Genomic DNA, 15,095 nt, shown 5'->3' with positions numbered 1-15,095 from the left:
GCTACTTGTAAGTAAGACCTCTTTCTCCCTTGTGGTTTCATACATGTTTAGTCAACTGATAATTTCCAAACTCTGTTCTCAGACATAACTGAAGAATGGAGTGTTGTTCTCATATCAGAACATAAATAAAAGAATTAAATTGTATCATGGTGGTGCTTGCTTTCTTTGATGGCTAACTTTTTGAACTGTCTTACACTACAAATAGATAATCTGTGCTCCCTTACATTATGCAAAAATAAGGCAGAAGGAGCTCCTCAGTCAGTCTATTCCAAATATTCAGCTGCTCTGGTTTCTGTCTCCACTGGCCCTGAATAACTATCTAGTAGAAAAGTAAAAGATTAGGTAGAATAGGCATTTGTAGTTATTCTCATTACTTGTAAGGTGAGTCTGTAGAGCCCCTTGGCCTTGGAATTAACAGATGCACAACTTAAAATGTGGTTTTAAACTAAGGCATTGAGGGGTTTGTGCCAACAGTGCTTACTGATGATCAAGACAGGCAAGTGTTGCTGAGATTTCCAGATCGTCTCCCGTGATCACCGATGGCATAGCTGTGGTTAAAGTCTAGTCTCCCTGTGGCTGATTCCTCGTCACCCAACTTTGTAAAAATCGAACAAAACTAACTAGGTAAGGTTTTTATTATTTAATTATAACATGTCTATTTGTGACTGAAAGAGTACATATCTGAACCACAAATAGTTTAATTGTAAGCTTCCCCTGTAATGCTCCTTAGTGACTGCAAAAGCCATTAACAGCTGACACCATTGCAAGTCATAGTAATCAACTATGTGCTTGTAATGTGGCATTTGTCTCATATAGTGCTTCCCCAGTTGAAGTAACAAGATGAACTTAAATGAGCAGAAAAGATACAAAGCAGGTTCATTTTGTCTTTGTTAGACAGCGGCTTCTAGTTAGTATTGTCAGACCACAAAATATCCACCTGATTTGCTTACTTGAAAGCTAGATGAAAGCTTGATTCAGAAATATTAAAAAAAAAAAAAGAAAAAAAAAAAGGTGGAAAAAGAGAGAGAAAAAGGCTGCAGGAGATTTCATTAGGACTAAACAACAAAAATATTGAGGGAATTTAGAATATTTGTTCCAACCACTACATAGACACATCTTTTATGCCTTTAAAATGTCAGCCTGCATTTTTAAACTAAATTTGAATGTAACTTTTTAAGATTATGAAATGTTTTGTTGCCCCATCTTTTGGTTTTAGTAACTAGGATCACAACCTCAAATAGGAAAATATAGAAGTTACAGAATATACAACAGAACAATTTTTAAGTCTGACAAACATTCAGATTCGAAATTACCTTTAAATTTCAGGATTGTGCTTTTTTAAAAGAAAACATATGCTTAAACTCTTACCTCAGGCTTTGGAATCAATGACTACTCAGGTTTCAGAGTTATTTATCAGCAGCTCACACTTAATTTAATTATCTTAATGTAAGACATAGGTATGATTCATACGTCTCATCCATTTCCTCTCTAGAGATGGTGCAATGAGATGTAAAAACACTGAGTAGGAGGTACATATTGCAGGCAGAATTTATGGTTATTTTGGGTTTTGGCTAGTGCTTCCCTCAGATTAAAAGGAATTCATAGCTCAGCTATGTAACCGATTTTTTTCTAAAAAATAAAAATGGGGGAAAATATTAAGCTGAAAATAGCACTGAAAAAGTGCAACAGCAAGGTTGGGATATAGTACTCTATCAGCATTTTCCAAACACAACCTTCCAACCAGCACCTTATAGCCTGACTTCAACAGTCTTCTCCATTTTGTCTGCAGACCCTGGGCGTGGTAGTTTCTTCTCTCTGCTGCTTTACAACAAATCCGTGTTCCAGCTGCTCCAGTGAAAATGCAGGCAGCACATTTCTCTGCCATTATAGACAGCATATTTTATAAGCTGTTACTACGGTAAGTCTGAATATTGCATTTTAAACTGTTTAGTTTATAGACTGATAAATTATGCATGTATTAACTCAGTTAACTCTATTAACATCTTAACACAAAACTAATGGAACAACTGAATTATTGATAAGCCACTTTGACATAATGAAATTATAGCTAGGAGCAATGAAACTTTGGGATGCAAATTTGTAGTTCTCAATCTTGATTTTCAGTCTACAATAATGACTCTGCATATGAAAGGGTCCTTAAACATGTGCTTAGCTCTGAGAAAATCTTAAGCACGTGCTCAGGTAGCTTCCAAAGCTGACACAATCGTGGTCAGTGTAACAAGGGAGAAAAAAAGGTTCCTGTAGGAATAGCATTGGCGATTCAGTAGGTGGCACTCTTGTTGACTGAATGACTCAGCTTAGTGCAAAGTATTGAAGGGCTCATTTTTCAGCTGAGATATAAACTAGGGATTCCAATGACTCCTGATGTTTACAACTCGCATTACAATTTGAGGGTATTTCTACTGGAGAAAATCATGTATTAGCTGGACTTCCAAGCTGTGCTTTTTGGCTAATATTGTTCCAATCAGTGGGCAGTTCCACAGTGTAGCAGGAACAATTGTATGGCCCTGAAGATGTTTCAGCTGTGGATGAAATAGGTCTCAAGCACAGGCTGTGACTTAGTACAGTCCAGAGAGCATTCCCAGGAACAACTCTGCATGAAAATATTTTGATCTGGAGAGAAAGCTGCCTGGAGATCGAGTGTGGTCCAGAGGACAAGCCTTCACACTGTTCCATCTGCTGGCTGAGACGCAGCTCACCAGGACAGGAGTTTTGTAACACAGCTGAATTCGGCACCATACTTCACACCATAGCTCAGTGCAGGACATTTCAGAGAACAGCTGCAAGCAGCCTCTCCAGAGAAATGTAAGAGCAGCTGCTCTGAGGACTGCATTATATCTCACAAGAATATCCCAGGAAAAGATTATTAAACTTGCATTCTACAAATGCCAATTCATCTTTCAATTAAATTAATTCAAGGTCTCTGTACAATTGGTGCAATCTCTGTTTAAATTAATTTATGGTATTTCATACCAGGTACAATCACACACTATTTTTTTCTGCAAGATGCAAGTTATGTCCTTGCATGTCAGGATCCTTCACCTTTCTCTAAGTACTAGCCCAAAATCCAAATTATTTTCCGATTAATGTGTTTCTTCTTAGAGATCTCCTACCATATAAGTTCAGAATACTGCTGCTTTTACATCCTCCATACAGAAACAGATGTTTCCAAGGACATTTTCCTTGTATTTCTATTGAGTAAGTGCTAATGCTGTAGCCTTTTTGCTGAATCTCATTATAAAAGGTTGTCTGCAGGACAAGATCTTTTTTCTGTCATGAGCCCTTAGAAAAGTTATTGAGTTTGGTTCTTTAAATGTTCTAAATAATTTTAGCAGTTGACAGTGCATGCAGCTATGGGGGAGGAGGGGAACAGGAAAGCAAAAAGACCATTCAGATAGTGAATCTTGAAGCAAAAATCCAGATTCTCTTCTGCTCTCTTTACACAGTCATTTTACTGGTGCTGGCCAATACAGACTCAGAAGCTGGTAGTATCTTATGATCACTTTGCAAACCCTGCTCAGAAGATGTGACCTTGAATAAAGTCAGTATAAGTCACTGAGGATGCAGTTTTACAGCTGTGTTAGGCAGTCACTAGAGAACCATTGAAAACATGGTACTCCCCTTCTGTCCTTGCTTGCACTACTGCTAGAGACATAGTCTGGATCATGGAGCTGGGCTGCACTAGTGTTCTTCCAGCTTCATGCTGCCTAGCGGCCTTGGCTTTCTAAAAACTGGGAAGCAGCAGAGCAGAGTGAAGATGGAAAGAGAAGTATGACAGTCATGCAGGTGCCAGAATTAGATGGACTTGGAGGTACTATAAAATTACATGTGAACCTACTCTGATGGTGTCATCTCCCTGTCAATAATCTGAAAATACCATTCGTCATTACACCTAATTTGTGTACTGAGAGTTACACATTTGATCTGATGGCAGAGGTCAAGAGCTCATATCCCTGAATGTTAGGAGCACATGTTTGGTGCCATTTCAGGCTGGAGAAGAGGGAAAGTCCTTGTATCTTTGCCTACAGAAAGCCACAGTGTGTTCTCCCTGCCTCTGTTGCTGGAACTGCTAGGTTGTCTTCTTCCCTACCTCACTCTTCATTTAAACCTTTCAGTCCTTTGCTTCCCTTTCCCCTCCTGGAATAGGTACACTCTTGAAAAAAAGTGTGTCTTCACTCACTTTCACCCGTGGTGACGAAGTCCTCAATCTGAAACATACTAATACTACCATAGGCTGATTTTTTTTCTAACTAAATTGATACAAAGTTTCCTGTCTAGGAATGTCTTCTGCTCATATTTCCTTTGACAACTCAACTAATATCTCAGGTGCTGATTGGCAGTGGAAATTCAGCCTTACTGTGACATACTGTTCTCAAATTAATTTCTTTTTATTAATAAAAAGTAGCAACTGTGACTAATGTTGACACAACAGGAGCAGGATGTGACAAAGTCTTTGCAAGACAAAAGGAGAGCCAGGTAAAATGAAGACAGAAAACAGAACTCCTCATGTACTTCATGCTGAGCTCTTGAGTGTCTCACTGTACAGCTGCTGTTGCACAAGTGATTGCACTGAGAAATACTATCTCCAGTCCAGTGCACAAAACATGACAGTGTGGGCTGAGAAGTGAAACAAGAGAGCTACAGTCAGCACTCCTTGGTTTTGGGCAGGATGAGGGAAATATTACAAACCTTTCTTGCAACATGACAGTCATGATATAGAAAAGAAACTAATTATAATGCCCATAGTAACCTTAGAAGTATTTTTCAATATGAACATTGCAGCTCTTTATTGTGCATTTATATTTGTCTCTGTCAGAATCCAATGAAACTTATTTGTGCCTCTGAACATACAATTTCCAAATACAATTTGATTCTGAAAGAGCTTAAGAGGAAAGAGATTTTAGTGCAACCCAGTCAAATGAGCACTGAACTAAAAGGATGCATATCCAGTACCATTGATTTCCAAGGAAAATAACTAGGAATATAAATGTGATATGTATCACAATATATACTGACACCAGAGAAATATTAATGCCTGGAAAAAGACTACATATTTCACTGTCATTTACCAAAAAATGTATATATCATTCATCTTCATGAATTAAGCTACAGTAAATTAACAATGATTCCCAAACTCGATAACCATGACATAAAAGGACATTTTTAAGAAGCATTCTGTATTAGAATTAAGAGAACTTGCAGCAGTGAAATATGAATGATGTCAAACATGCACTGAAGAATGGTGAATGAGGTTACAGGAAAGTCAGACGCAAGGTGATGTTTCTGAAAAGACTGAGTTTTAGACTGAATACTTAAAGTACACATGTTAACAAGAAGTTTTATTTTCTTTGTACTGACAGAAAATATGCTCTCTAAGGATGAGATTTTCAGAGAAGTTCAGCACGGAGGAGTTCCTGAAGAAATCATTTTGACAACATTCACTATTAAAGTGAATTGATAGGCACTGCATATTTAAAGTTACATCTGGTCTCTTCCCTATCCACTCCCTCTTAGAATGAAGTAAACCTTACCTTCCTCAGCCAAAAAATGAACAAACAAGCAAACAAACAAAACATAAAACAAAAACCATACAGAATTCCCTGATGAATTTTCTTTTGCAGAAAGACAGTTGTCAAAAATGCTTTGTATAGCTTTTTGCTATTTCAAGTCTGTTTTAGTAAGTCACCATTCAGTTCAGTAAGACATAAGGTCAAGTTATTTGGAGTTCAGAAATAAAAGTTCTTTGAATCTGATTTACTGAGTTTTCTTGGCACTGCAGGCCCTTGAGGAAGAATACCTACTGTACAGACTCTTCAAAGGCAAGTGTATAACTCTGACCTTATACTTAAGGGTTCTCTTTGACCAGAAGTCACTTCTGCAGCAGTTAACCATTTTTATAAATCCAGTGCCAAGGGTTTTTTTGATCATAGGAATTTATTTTTTCATTGACTAAATTGTTTTTGTACTATTTTCTTCCCTATTAACTTGCATCAAGAAGAAAATTATTTGCATTTCTACCCAAAAAATACAAAGACATTAACAATATCTACCCAAGAACACCATAATATTTGCTTCAGAATTAGGCTGGCGGCACATGAGGATGAGGCCATCTGTATATTCATGAAACAGTTCTGTTTAAGTGCCAGGCCCACCAGGAAATGTTGGACAGAAGAGCAAAAGAACAGGAGTCACTTAATAGGTGTAAATACTTGTAAATATACAACTGGCATGATTCACTTTTTTTTTTCTTTTTTCTTAGGATGCAGAGTATTTAAGGCTTCCAAGGCACTCTCCAACAGTCTAGATTCTGCACTCAGATTTATAATTGCAGTAATTTAGATACATAATTCCCTCCATTTGTCTGCTGTCTTTGAGGAATTTTTCTCACAGAGAAATAGCAAGACCTCACCTTGTTAGGAAAACGCATAAAAACCTAAACATTTCATTGGGAAATCCCAAATGTAAGAACTTTGTGAAGTTACAGTAACATTTCTAACAAAAACATGTTACATTTTTTTTACCAGCAAAAAATAATATTTCAAGTGCTCTAACTATTCAATTGATAGTGATCATCAAGACATTTTGAGAGATTCAGATGCAGAATAACATCATTGCCTGGTGCACAGTGATCTATACAGTGGTCTATAGACCTATAGATCTAGCAGAAGACAACAGAAAGGGAACATCTGTTAAGACAGACTGACCTGAAAAAGAGAAGCAAACTTTTCACAACAGCCAGTAAGGAAGAATAAATCTGGAGCTCTTCAAATCATTTGCAGAGTGTAACTCTTCTGATCATAAGAGCCCTCCTTAAGAGCAGGAGTCCAACTCTCTGATCTATGACTTCTCTTGCTTTTGCTGATGCTGTCATTTCTCATCTTTGCCATGAGCTATTCCTTTACAATATGGAAATTGCAAAGTTATAACAGAGTTTGATGGAACAATTTGTCTGTTACTGATGCCATTTGGTTTTTGCATTTTTTTCTACGTTCTCTGTAATTTTTACACATATATTTGTAGCTCTGTAGCCTATCGCATTAGTAGCTAGTTTTCCCTGTACTTTTCCATGTCATTTCCCTAGGTAGAAAGACAAAACAAGTTCCATAGGTCCAAGCCCCGGGGGCACAAGGCCCTGGTGCTATCTGGGTTCCTCTATTCTACCAAGGTTGAGGAACAACTCTTCAGGGCACATTTTCATTACAAAATACAGCCAGCACCAAGGGTGGGGTACTCCCTCCAGAGGAGGAGCTTGACCTAGGAGGGGGGTGGAATTACATCACCACTTGTCTTCCTAACTGACTCTTTTTATCAATTATGCTAATTTCCTAAAACTTATAAAAATGTACTTATCTTTGGGAGGGTGGGCTTTTGTATAAAAACCTTTACATAACTTCTCCTGAATGCCTTCAAATAAATATCAACTTTTATATTACCTCCTTACTAAAGTAATGTTGAATTTCATTTCCAGGTTAAGAAAAAGACAACATTGCAAGGTCACTGAAATTTACTGCTTTATTCTTTATCTTTATTTCTTTTTTAGTAGTATAACAGAATTTAGTAAATATTTTGGCTGATATTTTGAAAGGTGTTAAGTGAAAAAATATTCTTCTTTTGCTCCTCCTTTTAGGTCAAAGTGAGTATTCTGGATCCATTAACAGCTCTTTTTCCTCAAAGGAAAAATATTTTCTTGGATGGGTAACTTTCAAAGAAATAAAAAAGATATTTCTAACATTTTCCATTTTTTTTTAAAGTACTGGCATTTCTATGAACATGCTTTGACAACAAGCACAGTTTAACTCCTTGTCTGTACAGCAATATCTCATTGGAAATAACATTAAATCATATGAGATGTAAATTTGCACCTATTCAGCTGTCACAGCAAAGGATTTAATTTACATTTCTCCTCCTCATAATCCTCAATTATTATGTGCAGCTCAACACACACTTCTGTCACTTAATAGTTGGCCCCTGAGAGCACATGGATGCACCTGGAAGTGTTTTCTGACTGCAGCAGTGGTTGTGACATTGGGTTCTGACTTCTTCTCATCCTGCTGCAGATGTTTCCACCTGTGAAAGGAAAGAGTACTTGCATTCCCAAATGAAAAGAAGCCTGCAAACTCACTGCTGAGCTCCTAGCACTGCAGCTGAACTCACCCCAGAGCTGCAGGGTGGTCCCGCTCCTCCATCTGTGAAGTAAACACAGCCAAAGAGCATTTTTTCTGCATTTTCCTGAAAAAGTCATTCACATCTTAAAGGGTAGATGGCTTTTTTCTTGTCTGCAGGCCAGATGCCTGATTTTTGATAGAAAACCCAGGAGAACCATTACTGTGCCCTGAATCTAAAGTGTGGTATGAGAAATAACTTTATAATCCGAACTCTGAGAATGTACTCCTGATGCATCTTTTTCCCTTGATTAGAGCCAATAACAAGTCTCATTCTTTTGTAAAATGCCTAAAGAGTTTTGGCACCTATAGAAGAGGTACAAAAGGTATACATAACATTTTCTTCTGACCCAGGTCCTCTGAAACTGCTGCTTCTAGCACTTCCCTAGTATCACCTAGATATGCTTTCACCCCCTAGGCAGTTTCTTCAAGCTCCAGAAATGATGTACAAATTCTGTCTCCTTCTTGTGTTGTTCTGAAATACAAGGCAGTGAGTACAAAAAGATAACGCAGTCCTTGAAAAATGTCAAACATTAATGTTTTATGAAAAAATGGGGCTTACATGTACTGTCCAAATAAAAATTTTTAAAAAAAAAAGTTTATTTTGCTTTTGGCTGGGTTTTGATGGAGCTTGGGAGGTCTGTTTTGGTTTTTTTTCTGGACCTGCCTTTGCTATTTTACAAACAGCATTTTTGAGCAATGCCAGTATAAGTCTCAAAAGAAGTTAAACAGGGAAATAATAACAAAAATCTCATAACATATTAATAAAGCTGAATAAATGCATGATGATAGATAGTCCTAGCAGTTATCACTGTGAGATACTGAGATTCACACCCTGACAAAGCTTGACACTAAACAAACTAAGACATTAAACAAACATTGCCAGACAGCAAAGAAGTGTTGTATGAAATTAAATTTCTGAAAAGAAGGGGCAAGACCATTCTTCTTTTATTCTTTCTTTCCAGAGGCCAGAATTGGGATAGAAAACTTGGGAAATTGTTGAGAATTAAGGAAAATTAATGCTGCTATATGTGCTGTCATGACCACCTTTAACTCTCCCTGCTAGAAGAGGGAGCTCTCTAAACATTTCTTCCACAAACTCTTGGCAGATCAAATAATGCATAATGCAGAAGTTTCTCTTATTTGGAGAGTAATGCACAATATGGAAATGATAATATATTAAGGCAATCTAGAAAATGATGGCATAGAGTAAAATCTGATCCTTGTTGGGAAAATAAAATCTTGTGTTTATTTTACGTTTGTCCTCTTTTTGGTTAGGCTAGAGTTAGTTTTTTTCTAGTAGCAGGTAGAGTCCTGTGTTTTGGTTTCAGTATGAAAATAATGTTAACATACTGATATTTTAGTTGTTGACAAGCAGTGCTTGCTCCAAATGAAGAATTGTTTAATATCCCATGCCCTGCCAACAAGCAGGCACAAGAAGCTGAGGAGCAGGTGACCTGAACTGGCCACAGCAAGATTCCACATCATGCCCTGTATATAGACTGGGGGGAATTGGCAGGAGCTGTGGATTTTGGCTTGGAGACCAGCTGACCCAGTGAATGAAGTTATTGTATTGCATCTCCCATCTTTACTCTTTACTTTAAAGATATTCTTACTGATGGGCTCATCTGCTATCTCACACATCTTGATGGTTTATCTTTTTTAATCATGATGACTAATTACAATTTGATTTTGTATTTTAACATGTGATGTTTTTGTAATAGTGTACCTATTTATCTCACACACGTTCTGGTTTCCCATGGAGTTTCCTCTCATGTAGTGTTTCAGGACTATCATATTTTTGTATATTGCAGCCTGTTGCCAATGAGACACTCTGAACAAACATTTTCTTCCACTTCACCTGACATGCTGTGCAATGCTATTTTCACCCCAGTTAACAACCATTATAACTGTGCAGTTGATCTTCACCTCTTCATCTCAGAGGTGTGCTGTCACCGTGCTTATCCACAGTGCTGTACATTCACTTGTAAACCCTCGTAACAGCACATTGGATATAGCCCTCAAAATATTCCACAATTACATCAATCACCTGCTTACAGATTTTGTTAAAAAGTTTATTAATGGTCCTAGATAATTCAGCATCAGCATCACCATCATGCTTTGGAACCCCAAAGCCACCCCAAAGCCTGGGTCAGAACATGAGCACATCTTCCATTTTCCTTACAGTTCCCCCCCTGAAGTTGTAGCCTTCCAGGTTTTACTAATGGAGCCCCAAGCAAAGAAAATATGAGACTCGATCAATATTCCACTGAAAAATAACCCTTTAACCACTGTTCTTAATACTATTCGTACCGACCAGAAAAATGAAATTAACCAAGTGGATCAGTTTTTCTTAAGGGGGAGTTTCACTGTCTATTTAGAAAACAACATTTTTTTTGAAGTAGTTTTTACACTCCTGAACAAATTCTACTACTTTGCTAGTCTATGTGAGTTAAGTACAAAAGCCTTTCTTAACCTTTCATTAAAATTAACAAAACTGACAAATTGCATTGTTTGAAGTGCTATCCTATCTTGAATGTAATATCTCAAAATAGTTCATATCTTCAATGAAATTAGTAAGAGACACTGTCATTTTCCATGAAAAAAAAAACAAACCAACCAAACCCATAACCCTTCTTGGCATTTTCAGTATGTTCTATTTCCAGAATATCATTCAAAGACTGGATTATTTTATAATCCCCATGGATTTCTCAAAAAAAACCACTAAAAAACCCACAAAAACTCATAAAAAAAACCCCAAAAAACTCAAACCAAACCAAAATCCAGCCAAACAAAAAGCCCCCAACATTTACTGAAAGTTATGACTGCATTATTTACCTAACTGACAAAATTCCAGTATACAGGAGTTTTCATCTCTGTTTATCATTACTAAATAAGTTTATTTACTGCATACTTATGTAATTTTTAATGCAAATTTGTTTTCCCCACCAACAGAATATTCAAAGTGGGCACATAAAATCTCTTATTGCAGTGAGAGAATTACTTCCTGAGAAGTAGAAGATAGCAGAAAAAAAGAAAAACACATTTCCATACACAGGGCAGACCATTTTCAGACAGTGGGAAGATGACTCTGCTCATAAACATGTCTCGCCTTTCACAAGTCCTGAGAATGAGATCGCTCAAGATTACAAATGAAGCTGTCATTAATTTTTTTTAAAATAAATAAATTTTATAAAAGGCATTTTAGAAAGTATTGCTTAAGGGTCCTTTGGGATCTGTTTGACCTGGCTAGTCTTGGCAATAACCTGGGGAGGCTGAGAGGTTGACACCGAGAGGGAAAGCAGAACTTTACATATGCATGTGTCTGTTTGTTTAACGCAAAATACAATATTGACTTGGAGCAGAAGAACATTATCAAAGTCCTGAATGAAAAGAAGTAAAATTGAATTCTTTTGTAAGAAAAGACAAAGTAAAAGCAAGTAGCAAAGACCAGAATGTTCATAAAAAGTTTAGCTTGCTGAGGAAACTGGTCAATTGGATCCCAGGGAGTCACTTTTGAACAGCCACAGAACTCAGAGAAGCTGGCAAGGCTTTAAAGTCAAAATCCTCAAAGGGCAAGAATGAGCTTTCCCATATTCAGGCAACAAGGTTTATCAGGAAATCCCTGTCCCACTATCCTTGAATAGTGTCAAACCCATATGCTGAGTAACCTGGTCTGAGTTTCACCAGAAAATCTGCTGTCGCAGGTGAGTGTTGGATCAGCAAGATCCTTAGGTTCCTGACAACATGAACTGTCCAAGGATATGACAAAGAAAGAAAAAAGTTCACTAAGAAAAAATTCAGGTTTATAAGATAGTCATGTTACTGGAAAAAATTACTGATGTACTAGTTAAAGATATCACTGTATCAACTTTTTTTTTTTAAATCTGAGATTTATGAGACTCTTTTTTGCATTTTCAGAGGAGAAATATCTGCGCTTCAAATCCAAGTAATACATCCCTCAAGATAAATGGATATAAAACACTCCTAAAAAGATCAATAACAATGCTCCATTAGCCACGATGTAATGATGGAAGGCAGACCTCCAACCCATTCTGCTGAGAAGCTGCCATCCAGTACCAAAGTCAAGCTTTTATTTCCCAAGAGAAAAAAATGTAAAGATGTATGTATCAGTATAAGTATCAGATAAGCTAAGATAGCTTTAGTAGATAAGCAGATACTTCATTCCATTTGTATGCATGTATACATGCAAATTTATGGCCTGTGTCATCAAATGGGGGAGCGATATATCAGTCTTAACCATCATCTTTCTTTGTATTTCTTCTTAACCATTCCTTTCAATGAAAGGTTACTTATCCAAAAGCCAAACATTCATAGTACATACTGTGGCCTACTTAAAAGTTATATTCTCTTCAGAAAGGAAAATATGATCACTGGTGATCTTGATTGTCCTCTGATTTCCCCAGAGCAAGATCTGCTACAAACTTCACAGGTGTCTGTGGTATAATACTAGACACAGAAAGGAGACATGCTGCTATGTAGTAATTTACACATAAATGTGACCATTTATAATGTTAAAAGTTAAATTGTGAGAAGTATACAATGAGAGAAGTCCAACCTAGACAGCAGAACAAGAGCCTGGGAAGAGGGAAAGCACACTAATTTCAGGAATAGAGTGTGGAGATAGTTGTAATCCAAACTCTGGCTGTAAGCTGTTGTAAAGCAAGTGCTTGTTTTACAGTACTTTGCATTCAAATGATACAAATACACATTGTCTAGTAAATGCAGGACAGGAAACATTCTACTTTCTTACAAGATAGCCAAATTACTTTAATATTATGAATATTCTGTACAAGATATATAATACTTCCCTGACCTCTCACAGAAGGGTAGCTACTGCTTCTTGCTCTGCTGCCTTGTTACCTCAATCTATCATAAAAAAAAATGAAAAGGAATTTTTTCCCCATCTTTCAGTTCACACAGTTTTGTATTTAAGAGCTAGGCTAAAAAAATAACAAGATACTGGTGTTCAAGTCAGGTCCTCCAATGATGTAAATGAGCTGAGTTACCTTTCCTTTTCTAGAAATTCAACAGTATCAGTCAGATACAGAAAAGAACAGACACAAAAACAAAAGCAATAACAAAAACAAAAATATGTATGGTTTCTTTAAAGATTAATTTGTTGATGAAGAATGGCTGGAAAATTAATAGATGTTAAGAACATTTCCCCCTGAATATTTCATGGATTTAAACCCTGTTGACTCTTCATGGCAGTCACCAAATCAGACACAGCTGAAGAGCTACACAGAGGGATAATCTATTACATTGTTTTTATGATTCTGAAAAATGTTAAAGCAGAGAGAAAAATAAAAGCAGATTAAATATCAGTGCTTAGGAACAGGGTAAGCACAGAAAGTTCAGTGTCAAAAATCCATCTTATCCTCAAAGTAATGTTTCATTTCTGACACCCAACTTAATTGCAAGTAAGGAATAACTATTAGACCAAAAAATTGAAAGCTTCAAACTCAGTCCTGCTTTATGTGAGTTGTGTGGATCAGTTTGTCTTCAGTGTGGTGCCTTTCAAAAAGATCCTTTTGAAAAAGTGAACTTTGGTCTTGGTGCTTTTATAAGCAAGATAGTGTGGCCATAGGACAGGGAAATGGTGAGCTCTTTAGTAGGCAAAATATGATTAAAAGCTAATTCTCAAAGTTCTGAGTTAATAGGAATCTGACTGTTAATTTGTTAATGGAAAATAAAAAATGAAAAGACAGTGTAAATCTTGACATTAAATTTAGATTTTACTAAGAAACATACATGTGTGTTTTCTTATTCTCCAATAATTCAATTAACTTTCTTTTTTTGTTCTGTAGTCAGACAAGTTTTCTGAGCAATCCATGCCAACCCACATAGAAAATTATCTTCCTCCCCTGATATATGAGTTCTAGTGAATTTTTATTATTTCTGACTAATCCTAGAATGTTTTTTTAGTTAAACACCCACTCTTCTTTTAAAATTGCGGATGGTCACCATCACAAAGAAGAAATTTTAAAGGATAAAAGAATGAAAATATGCCCCCCTCATTATTCTTTGGTCATTAACTGGACCATGTGACAGCGACCCTAGATGCTTCAGTTCAGTACTGTTTGGAACTGTAGCTTTATCTGCAGCATCCCACAGACAGACTAACTAACTAATTATAGATTAATCAGGTTGTCGAGTGTAATCTTTTCTTAGGTTACAAAAGTCTTTCAGGGAGAAGGGCTCACTAGCGCTTTCTGATTTTTGGTCAGTTGCTCGTTTTGAGGGTCCTTTCCCCACATCACTATTATTATCTTTTACTGTTTGATTGGTTTTGGTTTTGAATTTCATGTTTCTTGTGGTAAGAGCAACAGACATTGGCTTAGGCCCACTGTCTGGTTTGGCTGCTGGCTTAGGCTCACTGTCTGGTTTGGCTGCTGGCTTGGCTGCAGCCTGAGTGACTGGGGTAGCTGCTGATTTATCTGCCTGCCCTACAGTATCTAGCACCGTGCGATAAGCATACGCTAGGGCCCAGCTTATTGCAATGATATTTTTCTCCTTAGAATCATCACAGCAATTCTCTTCCAGATATTTCCCTACTTCATCTGGGTTCTGAATTTGTTCATGTGAAAATTCCTAGGCTGAGGGATCAGAAAATTTCTTCAGAGTCTAGTTTGTTTTTTTCTATTTTCTACACTGCTCAGGATTTTTTACGCTTGGGTCTACTTCTAGGGCAGGAGTCTCATTTGCTCCATTGGATATTTCAGCCTTTATTCCAGAGAAGTTGTAGACTATATAGAGGAAGCTTAACAGCTGAACTACCAGGAATGTGGTATCCTTAACACTCAGGGGAAACTGGATATTTTTAAAAAGGGACATAACAGATTTAAAGGAGAAGAAGGAAAGGAAAGGCTGAAAAGCCTCATCCCTCAG

At 37.0% G+C, this 15,095-nt stretch overlaps 1 long non-coding RNA gene across 1 annotated transcript; it reads left to right on the top strand.

Moving 5' to 3' along the window:
- Window positions 1-1,580: 1,580 nt before the first annotated feature.
- Window positions 1,581-14,652, top strand: LOC107216328. The gene is made up of 3 exons (XR_004495544.1): window positions 1,581-1,693; window positions 1,790-1,918; window positions 12,105-14,652. It is a non-coding gene; the product is annotated as an uncharacterized LOC107216328 (long non-coding RNA).
- Window positions 14,653-15,095: the final 443 nt, after the last annotated feature.

The sequence above is a fragment of the Parus major genome, chromosome Z (genome assembly GCF_001522545.3).
Source record: "Parus major isolate Abel chromosome Z, Parus_major1.1, whole genome shotgun sequence".
NCBI classification, from domain to species: domain Eukaryota; kingdom Metazoa; phylum Chordata; class Aves; order Passeriformes; family Paridae; genus Parus; species Parus major.
This window is presented reverse-complemented; position numbering and strand designations above follow the sequence as displayed.